Raw genomic sequence first — 14986 nt, 5'->3', positions numbered from 1 at the left:
TACCTGTCTCACTAGATTTGGGCACACTCCATGTTCCTTCCCTCAAATGTTATCATCAGTGGGGAACTTGGAGGCGTACTTTTTCTGAGGCCACCACAGTCTTTGGAATATCTCTAATTTGAGATTTTAGGGTTTCCTACCCTTTTAGTTTTTGAGAAATCCCTGAAGATCTGGCTCTTCCATCAAGCATTGGGTTAGGATGGGGTGGAGTTAGGAGGTCAACAGCATGGGTGATTTTGTATATTTCCACCAATTTTCTTGTCTATTGCCCTTTGAAAGCCACAATTTAGTCTGACCTTAAGAAGTTCCAGTTTGCCTTATTAGCTCTTTAGGTCTTTCCTTTTATCCTTCAATTACCGTAATGTTCTGAAACAAGAAATTGACCTTCTGGTCTCTGACCAGCAGCTTCATTTGAGCGCTAAGACTGATAAGTACCCTGAAAGAAAGAGGCAGGAGGTGCCTGAGGTAGGTCAACAGCAACCTTTATTATAGAACAGTTCAACAAGCAAGCTAGACAGGGACCTCCCCGCTGCTTGACTGCTATTTATACGGAGCTGTCAAGCAGGGAGGCCAATAGCAGCGCGTCTGACAGCCCGCACTCAGCCATGCCACGCCGGAGCCAATCAGGCGCAGCCTGGCTGTTGCTGGCTGTCATTTGTAAGTTTTAGATACGAGGAGGCGCTGAGGTAAATAACTGAACCTTTTATTAACAGCAGTAACATGAACAGCAAGTTCAGAACACGCGTGCTGGACAGCGCCGCCTGACAGCTATTTATACGAATAGTTGTCAGGCGGCCGTCCAATGGGGATACCGCAATTCTCCCGCCGGCCGGCAGCCGTGCCAGAGCCAATCAGCTTCCTGCAAGGCGTGACTTGGCTGCTGGCTGCGTCAAAAGGACGCAACACCCCTTCCCCCCGGATAGCGCATGCGTAGTCGTTCAGGTACTTTGGCCGACTACGCAGGCGCTGAGACTGCCTCAGTTCAGGTGTGGTCGCAGAAGACGTCGGAGGTGGAGAAGGAGCCCTGTTGGAGTGGCAGAGCAGAATCGGAGGACCAGCCCCTTGCCTCGTGCTGGAATTTAAAGGTAAGTTCACGGCGGCCGTGGTAGTCGGTGGCGGGTCGCCTGGCTGGTTGCGTTGTGGTGGTTGCAGCTGGAGGCCAGTGTTGGGTGGAGCAGCCGGAGCAGCGTGGGCCTGTGGTCCGGCCGGCTGGGCGGTTGCGCGGCGCCGTAACTGGTCTATATGGCACCGCCAAACTCGTCCGTCACCAATTTGGACCCTGTAGGAACAGGGCCCCGTTAGTGCTTGTATCACAGCTGGTACCCACTTCGGTTCACCCAAATAGTTCTGGGCATATACTTCCTCCCCCACTAAGAAGGTCCGTGGGCCGTCCAGTTGGGGCATAGACAGGGGAGCGAAGTGGGGATGTAGCCAGTCCAGGGAGGTGTGGAGCCGCCAGCCCATTAGGATTTCAGCGGAAGACTTGCCGGTGGTGGAGCATGGGGTGGAGTGTTGTGCTTGTAGGTAGGTACAGAGCTGGGTCGACCATGGTAGGTGACTGAGACGGGCCAGGCTTTCCTTGGCAGAGCGAACAGCGTGCTCAGCCATTCCATTGGTTGCGGGGTGGTAAGGGGGACACCGGGGCATGGCAAACCCCCAGGCTGGCCAGGTAGAGGCAGAATTCAGTGGAGGCAAATTGGGGGCCGTTGTCGGTCACCAAGATGTCCGGTAACTCGTGGGTCGAGAAAAGGCACTCGAGAGCGTGGATGGTGGCGGCAGATGTTATAGAGCGCATAGGTATGACCTCCACCCACTTGGAGAGGGTGTCCACTATAAGAAGGAAGATGTGCCCATCAACCAGACCAAAGAAGTCCGCATGGAGGCGGCTCCAGGGAGCGGAGGGTGTTTCCAACTCCCGGGAAGGAGAGGCAGGTGGGGTGGGTCGTACAGCTTGGCAGGGTGGGCACCGCTGCACCCAGCTGGCAATGTCAGCGTCCATGGAGGGCCACCAGACATAACCACGGTCCAGGGCCTTCATGCGGACTATGCCTGGGTGACCCTCGTGGAGGCGACGCAGGACAAGCTGGTGCAGGGTAGATGGGATGACCACCCGGGAGCCCCAAAGGAGGCATTGCTGGAGGATGGAAAGTTCGGTGTGGTGGCGAAGGAAAGGCAGGAACTCGGGACCCCAAGAATCTGCCGTCCAGCCCTGGCGAACGGCATCCAAAACGCAATGAAGGAGGGGATCGGAGGAGGTGGCCTGGGCGATATCGGAAGCGGAGAGTAGCAGCTCCAGGTCGTCTACAAGGAAGACGGCAGAGGCCACGGACGGGGCCGGGTCGGAAACCTGGGCGGGCAGCAGACAGCGGCTCAAGGCGTCTGCGTGGCCCATATGCTTACCCGGCTGGTAGTGCAGCCAGTAGGAATAAGCGGAGAGGAATTCGGACCAGCGGGACATGCGGAGTGACAGGATTGGGGGGGTGGCGTGATCCCCCGCTAAGATGCTGAGGAGGGGCTTATGGTCCATGAGGAGGGTGAACGGGCGGCCGTAGAGGTAGTGATGAAACCTCTTCACCCCAGCTATGGCCGCCAGAGTCTCCTTGTCCAGGTGGCTGTAATTCCTTTCAGCCCTGGACAAGGTACGCGAATAGATGGGTGCTTCTGAGCTGTTAGGGAATGAGTGGCTCAGGACAGCACCCACGCCATAAGGGGAGGCATCACAGGCTAAAAGGAGGGGCAAGTGCTTGTCGTACTGTGCGAGCACAGGGGCAGCTGTCAAGAGGCGTTTGACAGCTGCGAGTGCATGCGTCTTGCGGCGGAATACAACAAGCTGGTCCAGATCCAGGGTGCGGAGGAATACAACAAGCGGTGAAGGGGCTTCACCACCGATGCCTTATGTGGTATAAAGGCAGCATAGAAGTTAAGCAGCCCAAAAAAGGCTTGAAGCTCCGCCTTGTTGGAGGGAATGGGGGTGTTGGTGATGGCCTCCACTTTGGCGGGAGAGGGGTGGATGCCATGGGCATCCACGCGGAAGCCCAGGAAGTCAATGGAGGGAACCCCCAGTTGACACTTGGAGCGCTTCAGGTGTAGACCTGAGGCGCGGAAACGGGAGAGGACAGTCCGGAGGGTGGAGATGAGTCCTGATTAGTCTGGAGCGGCAATCAGGACATCATCAAAGTATGGCGTCACACCAGGGATGCCATGGAGCAGGCACTCCATGAGTCCCTGGAAAAGACCGGGGGCCACGCTGATGCCAAATTGGAGGTGTTTACAGCAAAATGCCCCCCGGTGCGTGACTATGGTCTGGGTGGTGGCAGTGGCATCGTCCACTGGCAGCTGCTGATACGCTTGGGCCAGGTCCAATTTGGCAAAAATCTTGCCCTGGCCCAAGGAATGCAGCACATGCTGGACGATGGGCACTGGGTAGGGGTGAGCCTGAAGTGCCTTGTTGACTGTGTTTTTGTAGTCAGCGCAGACCCTCAGGGAGACGTCTGACTTCAGGGGCAGGACAATAGGTGTCTCCCAGGGGCATGATCCACTGGCTCTAGAATGCCCTGGGAGATGAGCTTATCCAGCTCAGTGTCGACTTTAGCCCGCAGTGCCAAAGGCACCCTGCGAGCTTTTAGTCGAATGGGTGCCACCAGGGGATCCAAGCTCAGGGAGATGGGAGTGCCTTTATAACGGCCCAAGGTATCGCTGAAAACATCAACAAATTCTGAAATTAGCAGATCCAGATCAGAGGCCAGCCTGAGGGAATTAATGCCGGTGATGGACAGGCCAAAGGCACAGAACCAGTCCAGCCCCAGGAGAGAGGTCAAGGAATTCCTGACCACGATGAGGGGCAAGGGACCCTGGAACCGCCCATACTGGACCGGCAAGGTGAGGCACCCGAGGACAGGAATGGGAGTCCCCTGATAGTCCCTGAGATGGCAAGGGACAGAAGAAAGTCGATCCCGCTTGAAGCGGGGGAAGAGTTTTTTAAGCGTGTCCCAGGAGATGATGGATCTCGAGGAGCCGGTGTCGAGCTCCATGATGCAGGGGCAGCTGGCTAGTAAGACATGCAGATGCATCTTACCCTGGCCCCCTGAAGCGGTTGACACGGAGTCAAGCAGCCATTTGGTCATGAGCCCCTCGGGCTCCGAGATGGCGTAGCACCGGGAAGACGAAGCCACGGATGCAGGCTGGTGCCCGGCAGGAGCTCTGGCAGGCCGCAGCATTGAAGCAGGAGAGCGGCACACAGCGGCGATGTGGCCCTTCTTGCCACACTGGTGGCAGAGTGCGGCCCGGAACCAGCAAGAGGATCATGGATGGCGGCCGCAGCAACTGAGCCAGGCTCTGGCGTCTTTGAAGGAGAGGGACTGGAGTCGATCCACTGATAGGTCGAAGTCGGACCGCGGTTCATCCGGGCCCATCTGGCAATGAATGGAAGCAGGAGGAAGAGAAGCTGTGACCGAAGGAGGGAAATGGCGAAGATCCGGCGTGGACTGGCCGGCCATTTCATAAGCTCAGGCCTCATCAACGGCTATCTTCATTGACAGTTCCGAGTGGGAAAGGATGCGACGGTGGAGGTTCAAGTCTTGGAGGCCGTAGATAAATTGCTCCAAGAGCGCGTCGTCCAAATCAAGGAACTCGCAGTCGATGGTGGCTGTGCAAAGAGCTGCCACGTACTGGGCGATGGACTGGCCCTCCCACTGGATACAGCGACGGAAATGTTGACACCTGACATAGCGGGAGGGAGTCAGTTCATAGTGAACCTTGAGGCATGACAGGAGAACATCGAAGGGAACCAAATGTGACGGCGAAGGAGCTGAGAGGGCACGAGTGGTGGCAAACATTTCGGCCCCGCAATAATGGAGGAAAACCCCTCTCTTTCGTCCCTTAGGAATATCGGTGAGCCCGTGAGCCTGGAGGAAGATTTCGAATCTTTCCAGAAAGGCATCCCAACTCTCGGCCTCAGGACGGAAAGGCAAGAAAGAAGAAGCAGCAGCAAGGGCCAGGACGTGCACTGGGTTGACGTCGCTCATCCTCGTCGCCAGGTTTTAGATACGAGGAGGCGCTGAGGTAAATAACTGAAGCTTTTATTAACAGCAGTAACACGAACAGCAAGTTCAGAACACCCGCACTGGACAGCGCTGCCTGACAGCTACTCATACGAATAGCTGTCAGGCGGCTGTCCAATGGGGATACCGCAATTCTCCTGCTGGCCGGCAGCCGCGCCAGAGCCAATCAGCTTCCTGCAAGGCGTGACTTGGCTGCCAGCTGCGTCAAGAGGACGCAACAGTAAGTGCGAGGACTAAACAAAGACTTTTCTTCTCTTTGCTCCCAGGAATACATGGATTCCATCTGCACCAAGACAAACAGCCTGGCATCATTCACGTGAGCATAGACCCACTAAAAGGGAGATTTCAGAGAAGCATATTTATGAACAGTTGAGACCCTCCAAATATTGTTGAATTTCAACTTCCATCATCGCCCACTATTGACCCTGCTGGTGAGGGTTAATGGAAGCAGGAGTCCAACAACTTTGCAAGGCAACATCCTTGGTGAGGAGCCAAATAGCAACTGCCTGAAAGTGAAAAAAAAATCCAAAACTGCCTCTGGAGATAGCTGATTCTTCTTCACTGGAGTTTGTGACTCAGAGTTGAACTGAAGGGTCAGGAATATTGTTGAACAAAAGGTCATTCAAATCAAAACATTACAAAAGAATCTTCCTAGGAGACTTACTCTAGCAGATGAAAATCAGAAAGACTATAGTTTGAAGATGTTGGCTAAAAGTATCACAAATTAGGGAGTATAGAGTCAGCTTGGTATCCACTGGTTTGTGCCCTCTTTCATAATATGAAGAGGGCAAAACACTGGGGCTGGGAGCCTGGGGCAAAAAACAACAACACTTGTTGCCTACAGCAAATGACTTCAGTTAAAATTGGCAACTTCTATTTTTTTAATAATTGCTTTCACTTTTATTCAAAAATATTCTGGGCTTTTAGCCCTGTTTTGGTGTTCATAGAGAATATACGGCAGAACATATATTCTACTGGGTCCAGTTAAGCAGATTTCTAGATAACAGATAAAGTGACCAGCTTAGATATAGCCAATCTTGTCAAGATGCACTTCAGGCTTCTTAAAGAAATGGGACATTTATCCACCAGTAACTGCCAATGGTAAATCTTCCTATTTGTGGTCATGAGACCATAGCAGTCAACATTTCTCCTTACAAATTGGAGCAAACATTTGCCAGTTATACCTGGGCCAGACCCAGAGAGTACCATTATCTTTATTCTTCAATTTGTTTATGGATTTTCTTGCCAAACTTTCAACAATGAGCCTTCATTGGAGCGGGCGGGAGGGCGGGAGGGAGGGAGGGCGGGAGGGAGGGAGGGAGAGAGAGAGAGAGAGAGAGAGAGAGAGAGAGAGAGAGAGAGAGATATGTTCCTGTTCATGAACCTTGATGGTATTTCCAGATACTTTAGTGATTACAATAGAATAGATAGAATATTGGCCAAGTGCGATTGGACACACAAGGAATTTGTCCTTGATGCGTATGTTCTGAGTGTACATAAAGAAAAATAAAATAGAATACATTCATCAAGAATCATAAGATACAACACTTAGTGATAGCCATAGGTTACTAATAAGTAATTATGTAAGAAATGTAACAGATATGTAGTATATACTTGTTTACGTATCTTGATTCTCAAATAGGGAAAATTTCATTCAGAAGTTAGTCATCAATAAACTATATCACAAAATGGATTTAAAGTGCAGTATATACCTTTTGTTTTGGTGGATATTTTTCTATATGTGTAAACATTATTATTGCATGGTGCATGCTTAGCACCATGATGACACCAACAATAATTAAACAATAGATGTGATCTGTGTTTAACAATAGTTTCAGATAGTTGGATCTCATGAAACAATCATGTCTTTTACTTTAATGCCATCTGGTGGATCCTGATTATCTGATTATTATATGCCTGGTGGGATTGTATCTTCTGGAATCTAGTTAGTTATAACCTTCACTCAGGCTGTATCGAGAACCAATGGTAACACTAAACTGTTATGTGGAATCTCACAATCTTTTTCTGTGTGCTGTTTAACACCTTATTTAATATTTTAATTCATTTATTGCAATAAATGGGGCACCCTCAATGTGAAACTGGAGCCAAATTAAACCATTAGATGATCCAATTTGACTCCATGCTGCTAGCAGACACATCTTTGTTAATGCCATTAGTTGTGATTCTAAAGGATAAAGTTTACAGGATTTTACTGAGAGAAGTTGTCATTAAGGAAACTGATCTTAGTTTTCGGACAACAGGTCTATATAAATAGTTTTGAGCAGCTTTCTAGCAGGGAAATAAAATCTAGATTTAAATTAGAGATAACTCTACACACACGATTCAAACTGAGAGATCTTTGGTGCTCTCTGAGCTTGTTCATTTTCTTGCAGACGTTTCATTACCCAAACTAGATAACATCATCAGTGCTAATAAGGGGTGGGGTTTGCTCTATGTTTATATTCTAATGGCTTGTTCTATAGATGTTGGTGGGAGTGGTCTTAGAGTTTCTTTGGTCAGGCTGTTTACTGTTGACTTGTTTATGGATAGGGGTGCTGTTTCCTTGATTGTTGGTCTGATGTTGATCTTGGGTGCTGCTTGCTGCTTTTGTTCCCTTTTTGGCTTGTAAATTGTCTCTTTTTTGCATAACTTATAGATATTGTTTATACCTATATGTCTATTGATGGCTAGCTTGTCAGAGTGCCAGGTTTCTTAGAAATTCTCTAGCATTGTTGGACTTGGCTTGTTCTAGGATGATCACAGTTTCCCAATTGAAACTTTGGTTCAATCTATATGTTGTAAAATTAAAGAGTTTTCATCATGTCTTCTGACTGCTAGTTGGTGTTCATGAATGCATTCTACCAGTCTTCTGTCTGCTTGTCCTATGTAGCGGTTGCAGTCGTTACATTGTATGTTATAGATGACTCCTCATTTTTCTTTTAGGGCTGATAGGTCTTTTGATGTTTTGAAGGGCTTTATAATTAGCTTGTGTGCTATGTCGATTCCATGCGGTTATTGTAATCTGTTGGTGGTTTCTGAGATGCTCTTGGTTTATGTCAGTGTATTCTTTTTAGGATTTGCATTGGTTGCGCTATATCGGGTTGAGTGGTCAGGCACTTTTTGGTAAAGTTGTGTAGATATCCATTTTGTTGGGATATGTTGTATAGATGCTCTGTTTTCATTTTCTGCTGTTCAGGATTGCAGCATTTATCTAAATAAAGATGTATTCATCTAAATAAAGTTCTCACACAGCTTCTGTTGTGGGGAGTTAGGTTGTCCCTTTGGTAGTGGAGCACTTGGTTGGCATGGGGTAGTTTTTGTGGACACTTGTATTTCTAGTTTGCTATTACGATCTCTGCTAATCAGGATGTCCAGGAAAGATAGTAAGTTGGTTTTTTCTTCTCTGGTAAACTGGATTCCTCTGCATATGTTATTGGTGGTTCTGTGTTGACAACCACTCAATAGATAATGCGACAGTGCATTTAGATTGGAGGAACTAAATGGAGGAACATGGTTAGACTTAGGAGCTCATGAGCTTAGAGACCAGAAAGGGAAGGGGAGGATTCTGAAAGAGAGAAAAATAAGTACTGTTGATGGACAGAAAACAGATGGAAATGAGAGACAACAGAGCCTCCCTTTACTGTTAATCAATTCCTCCATATCACTGTGTTCTCCCTTTCCTGTTTTCTCAGCATCTTAAATCTCAGCCTGCCTTTTATGACATCTGTGGTAGTGGTAGCCCGAGCACTCTGCAGCGAAAACAGGCTCCTGAGCTCCATTTTCAACTGTGATGGCCTCCTGCAACCCTCTGCTAGCAAAACTGAAGCTCTGTTTTTGCTGGCAGAAGCACTGCAGGCTGGTCCTTCACTGTTTCCAGGGTGGCCCTGCAGGCCAGATCTAAGCACCCCATGGGCTAGATCCGAACCCTGGGCCTTGAATTTGACACCTGGACTACAACTACTTCATTAGATTTCCTTCCTTCCTTCCTTCCTTCCTTCCTTCCTTCCTTCCTTCCTTCCTTCCTTCCTTCCTTCCTTCCTTCCTTCCTTCCTTTCCTGGAATACAGCTATAACTAACAGATTGGAGCTGACCTTTTATAAATATCTTATAGACATGATTTACATTTTTAAACCACCTATCAGCAATAGTTGTTTGGGTTGCAATTACAATCTTCTCAGTCAAAAGCAGAAATAGCTTGAGCAATTTTTACAGATTTTGGGATTGCAATTCAGCATAGCAATCTTCAAGGTGGCAATGCACTCCTTCTGTTGAAGTGATTATGCCATCAGTAGTTGTGGAACTGAAACATTTCACACAATTTTCAGGGTTTCAACGGTGGAAAAGAAGTGAAAGCAAACTAAATCTCCAATCATACCTTTAAAAAATAGTTTTAAAAGAATCCTTCGGGTTGATTTTCTATCTCCATTTAATTGATTTCAAAAAAGGTTGGGCTGATGAAATTCAGCAGTTTTTCTACTAAATTTCTGCAGCATAGTTCAGGATCTGGGAAACTTCAGTATTAGCTTGCAAAGTAAAATAGTTCAAGAAACTTATGTTATACAAGCCAGTACAACTTTTATTGTACTCATTATTATAACAGAATAATGTAAATCTGAATGTGCTTCCCCTTGCCTCTTATTTTCATGTGACCTGGAGGCAGGGGTGGGTTTCAAAATTTGTTCGAACCTACTCGGTGGGCGTGGCCTCCTTTGTGGGCGTGGCTTGCCACCCATGTGACTGGATGGGAGTGGCTTGCTAATGCCGCCACCACCGCTACTGCCGCCCCGCTACCGCTGCCCCGCGACCCCCCCCCCCCCCCCCCCCCTTTGGCCGCGTAGTGCACGCGAGCCCGTGGCTTTTGCAAGGGAAGGCCTGGAGGCCTTTCCTCGTGAAAGCTAGGTCGCCGCCCCCCACTTCAGCCGCTACCGCCACTACCGCCGCCGCTGCTAACGCCCCCGCCTTTGGCCGCGTAGTACATGCGAACCCGCGGCTTTTGCAAGGGAAGGCCTGGAGGCCTTCCCTCGTGAAAGCTAGGCTGCCGCCCCCCACTTCAGCAGCTAACGCCGCTAACGCCGCTAACGCCGCTAACGCCGCTAACGCCGCTAACGCCGCTAACGCCGCTAACGCCGCTAATGCTCCCCCCACTTGAGAGACCGCCTACTGCCAATTACCTCCACTAGACCGATACGATCGCATCGATTAGGCCTCCTCCGAATTCCATCATCCAGCCAGTGCAGACTGGCAACTATCCGGAGGAGAGCCTTCTCGGTGGCTGCTCCGACCCTCTGGAGCGAACTCCCCGTGGAGATCCGGACCCTCACCACCCTCCAGTCCTTCCGCGCCGCTTTAAAGATCTGGCTGTCCCGGCTGCCTGGGGTTAAGATTCTAACCCCACCCGAATTGTGTGACTGTTGTGTTTTCTTTTTAATATGTTGTATTGTCTTCATGTTGGAAAATTGTTTGTCCTTCCCCCCCCCTTTTTGCACTGTGAGCCACCCTGAGTCCCCCCAGGGAAAAGGGCAGCAAACAAATAAAGGGAAACAAACAAAACAAACAAACCCAGCTTCGGCCCCAGCTTCGCGAACGCTAGGCCACCCCCTTCAGCTGCTACCGCCGCCACCGCCACGAAAGCTGCTGCTACCGCCGCCCCCCCACCCAGCTTCAGGCGCTGGAGGCCTTCCCTCACGAAAGCTGGGCTGCCGCCACCCACCCAAAGCCTCCCGAGTCCCGCTGCTGGGGCTTTGTTGCTTACCTGAGGGGGAAGCAGCAAGCGAAGGCTGAAGGGAATTTTAAAATGGAGGTCAAGCATGAAAAAAGCTTCGCTTCGCCTCCAGCCCGCTCACTGATTGACTGGACTCCAGCCAATCAGTGAGCGGCAGGCTGGGCTTAGTGCGGACGGGCGGGGGAGCGAGGGAGCGAGCTGCGGATGGGCGGGGGAATGAGCAAGTGAGCTGCACCGCGCCGGCAAAAGGGTGCTTTGCACCGACACGGGCCAGGATCGGTACCGGCGTTCCCGGAAGTTAATTACTTCCGGGTTCACTGACGAACCGGTTCGTGTGAACCGGTGCGAACCGAGAGGAACCCACGCCTGCCTGGAGGAGAGGATTGCCTTATGTTGCTTTCTTACATTACTCACTTGGCCTATGTTCAGGCCTCTCTTTCTGACCATTGCCCTGGTAGTGGCTTTTCCTCCTATCCTTTAAGGACACTCCCTCTTTTCCTTACATTCCAAGTGGCTGATTGCTGCTATAATAACACTGTGACTCCCAGGATCTTTTATGGAAAATGATGGTGGTGACCTACCTTTGAATGTGAGTGACCTACCTCTAATGTGAGTTGTCAAGATTTGTTTCTCCAAGGGGAAAAGGATTAGATGAATGGAATTGGAGCTTTCCCATGCTCAAATTACAAAGCAGGACACCCTTTGATTTATAGGAAATAATCACCAAGCTATATCTTTTATATATGTGTATGTATACACACACACACACACACACACACACACACACACACAACCATATGTGTGTGTGTTGTGGCTCGGCTGGAGAGCTGTTATCAGACTCTGACAGCGAGGGGCCCTATGAGTCATACTTGGAAGAGGAGGAGGGCTCTGGACAGGGGTCTGACGCTGAGCAGAGCTCAAAGAGACTAGTTAGTCCCCAGGTAATGACTGAGCCTTGGGTCAGTGGGGAGGAGACAAGAGAGGCTGACAAAGAACCCTCCTGTGAGTTGTTTCGGGATGCACGTAGGAGAAGAGCTGACCAACGTAAGGAACAATTGAGGACTCATAGGAGGTGATAACAAGCAGCTGTTGCTCGTTAGAGTCTTCTCATACGGATAAAAAGACTGATGGTGCCACGCCCTGGTTGTAGAAGTCAACGTTCTCTGTTTGTGTGTAACCATTGAGAGAAGCCTTTAGCTAAGTGTTTGGATTCACGTAACTCTGTTTGGTATTTAGTTTGAGTGAAGACTTTTTGTATTTTTCAAAATAACCAGTGCATAAGTATTTCTTACATTATTATTAACATGCTCTGATGCTAAACAGTTAGATGTTCTACTCCCCCTCCCAAACTGAAAACGTGGTCATGGGTGTAGCCAGTACATGACCTGCTGGCTGAGAGTTTGGAGAGGAGCCTGAGGGACAGAAGTGGGATAGGATAGGGGAGGTTTCTGTGGGGCAAGCCTGAGGGAGAGAACGAGGATAGGATAGGGGAGGATTCTGTGGGAGGAGCCTGAGGGAGAGAAGGGGGATAGGAGAAGAGAAGCTTCTGTGGGACAAGACTGAGAGAGAGGAGGATAGGATAGGGGGGATTCTGTGGGGCAAGCTGAGGGAGAGAAGGGGAGAGGAGAGGTCAGTGGTAACTACTCATTAATTTTCAAGTGTCAATTTATCAAGTCAGATCACATAGTTTCATAGCAGAGCATGGTTATTCAGCTAATCTCTCATATATACCTAAGGCTTCAAGGTACGCTTGGGGGGGAAAGTTGTTTATACTGTTACCATCTTTAATAGACCAGTAAGATTTTTTGAAGCAGAGCTTATTTGATGACAAATATATTGTCCATTCCAACTATGTTCATAGAGTAGAAGGGGTCAGCTAAGCCATTGAATCCAACCCCATTTTCATTGTGGATGAATGTCCAAAGGCACTAGAGTTATTTCTCTTTTGTAAAGATATTCAGAACAAACAATAGAAATGGAGAAAAAAATTGTTGTGTATCTCTAAATCAACAGCTACCTTGCTAAATCTGACCTTTTCCAGATGTATAGTGCTTGCTTTAACTATGAAATTGCTCACAGAATTCTTTATGTCCTGAACTGACATTTAATAGGGGTTTTTTAAAAAAAGAAATGAACTCAGAGTAGACAATAGTAATGATATCTCTGTAATACCTGAGTAGTTTATATAATACCAGAATCTGTAGATGAGAATTTAACCTTGATTGGAGCTAGAATGAGATAAAAGAAATTGTCAAATGAAAAATGGAACCTTATTGTATTACTGTTTCTTGTTGGGTTATTTATTAATTTTTATGCTTTTATCCTCTATTCTAATGTAAAGGTCTAGGAGGTGCCTTTGGAGTCTGAACAGAACAGATATAAAATGAATAAACAAGCAAATCCTAGCTAGAATCAATTCATGTTTTATTGATAAATTTTATATTCAGCTGAATCTCATAAAATAATTCAAAATTGATCAGTACAATAATAAATTGTCTCTTTTCCTCATTTTTCAAATAACTTCATTAATGATAAAAGTTACTTGTATGATGACAAACAACGGTATAGTTGCTATATATATTATATTTTGAGTTTTAAGAAAATATATTCTTCAGAATAGCAAATGTACATTTAAAGCTTTGAAATACAGAATCTTCTGGAAATTTTGGAAATGTTTGATTAGCTTTTGCCATTTGTATTTATATATTTGATTAAATACTAATTTATATCTCACTTTGTATGCAATGTATGGCTATGAAAGTTGGACCATAAGGAAGATTGTGCGCCAAAGAATTGAGGCCTTTGAACTATGGTTCTGGAGAAGACTCCTGCAAGTCCCTTGGATTGCAAGGCGATCAAACCGGTCAGTCCTAGAGGAGATCAACCCTGACTGCTTTTTAGAAGGCCACATCCTGAAGATGAAACTCAAATACTTTAGCCACCTAATGAGAAGGAAGGACTCGCTGGAGAATGCTGGGAAAGACTGAGGGCAAAAGAAGAAGGGGCCGACAAAGAATGAGGTGGCTGGATGGAGTCATTGAAGCAGTAGGTGTTAGCTTAAATGGACTCTGGAGGATTGTAGATGTAAAAAACTTTACATTTCTTTTTGTCTTATCCATTTTTCCTAGCCATTGCCACTTAAAATGTCTTAATAAATGAAATAGCAAAAGCACTTAGACTTATGTACAACTTCATAATGCTTTACAGCCCTGTGTAAGCAGTTTGCAGAATCATCATATTGCCCCAGCAGTCAAGGTCCTCATTTTACTGACTTCAGAAGGATGTAAGGCTGATTCAAATTTGAATCGTTGTGAGAATTGAACTGCTGAACTGCAGCTGGCAGTCATCAGAATAGCCTGCAATACTGCTTTCTAACCACTGCACTACCATGGCTCTTCAAGTAATTAAAACTTTATTTTATTTAAATTTACTGTGTTGGACACTGTTTTTAAAGTTTACTACACAGGACAAGACATAGGCCTTCCCTCTAGATTGTCACTTCCCTACTTTCCATCTTAAACAATTCAGTTTAGGAAAAATAGTGCTAACAGTTTGTCTAATTGATAAGACACCAGGATAGAAAGCAGGAGGCTGAGTTCAAGTCCTGTCTTAACCATGAAAGTCAACTGGGTGCCTTTGAGCCAGTTGCTCTCTCTCAGCCTAATCCACCTCACAGGGTTGTTGTTGTGGGGAAAATAAGAGCATATGTGTTGGATAGGTTTGCCACCTTGAGTTATTACAAAAAATAATAAAGATGGGATACAAATTAATAAATTAAAAGTATACATTGTACCTTTATTTCTCATATGGAACATCCTGAAGGAGGCAATGAGGAGCTATGAATCATATAGGCAGATACTTAATCCACTGGACAGAAATCCCCCACCAGCAAACGTTCTCATATATCCTCCTATAAGGTGGTAGAACGATAAGAAAGCAGCCTTAAATATAAGTCCCCAAACTCATTTACTTCTCTATGTGTGTGCTACTTAATTTTTTAATGAATGTCTGTTAATACTTAGGTTAGACTATTTATGCTATCAGGGGAAATGAAAACTCGTGCAAACTTTCCCTGTCAGATTAGGTTTAGAGTCAGAAGCCAATCAGCATCATTGTATAGAAAAATCAGTTTCTAGGAGCATAGGATGCATGACAAGTAGTTATTCTTTTTCCCCCTGCAACAATGCAGGAACCTGTCCTTTTA

The 14986-nt window shown here is 47.3% G+C and overlaps 1 protein-coding gene across 1 annotated transcript in view; it reads right to left on the bottom strand.

Moving 5' to 3' along the window:
* LOC116504209 (urotensin-2 receptor-like) overlaps nt 1-14677 on the bottom strand; it is a 32412-nt gene extending 17735 nt beyond the window's left edge. The window contains exon 1 of the mRNA XM_032211093.1: nt 14576-14677. The gene's annotated coding sequence lies outside the window, so the exon portion shown is untranslated. The remainder of the gene's footprint in view (nt 1-14575) is intronic.
* Between the last annotated feature and the right edge of the window lie 309 nt (nt 14678-14986).

Source organism: Thamnophis elegans, chromosome 2 (assembly GCF_009769535.1).
Source record: "Thamnophis elegans isolate rThaEle1 chromosome 2, rThaEle1.pri, whole genome shotgun sequence".
NCBI classification, from domain to species: Eukaryota; Metazoa; Chordata; class Lepidosauria; order Squamata; family Colubridae; genus Thamnophis; species Thamnophis elegans.
The sequence above is the reverse complement of the archived record's forward strand: the minus strand, read 5'-3'. Positions and strand labels throughout refer to the sequence as shown.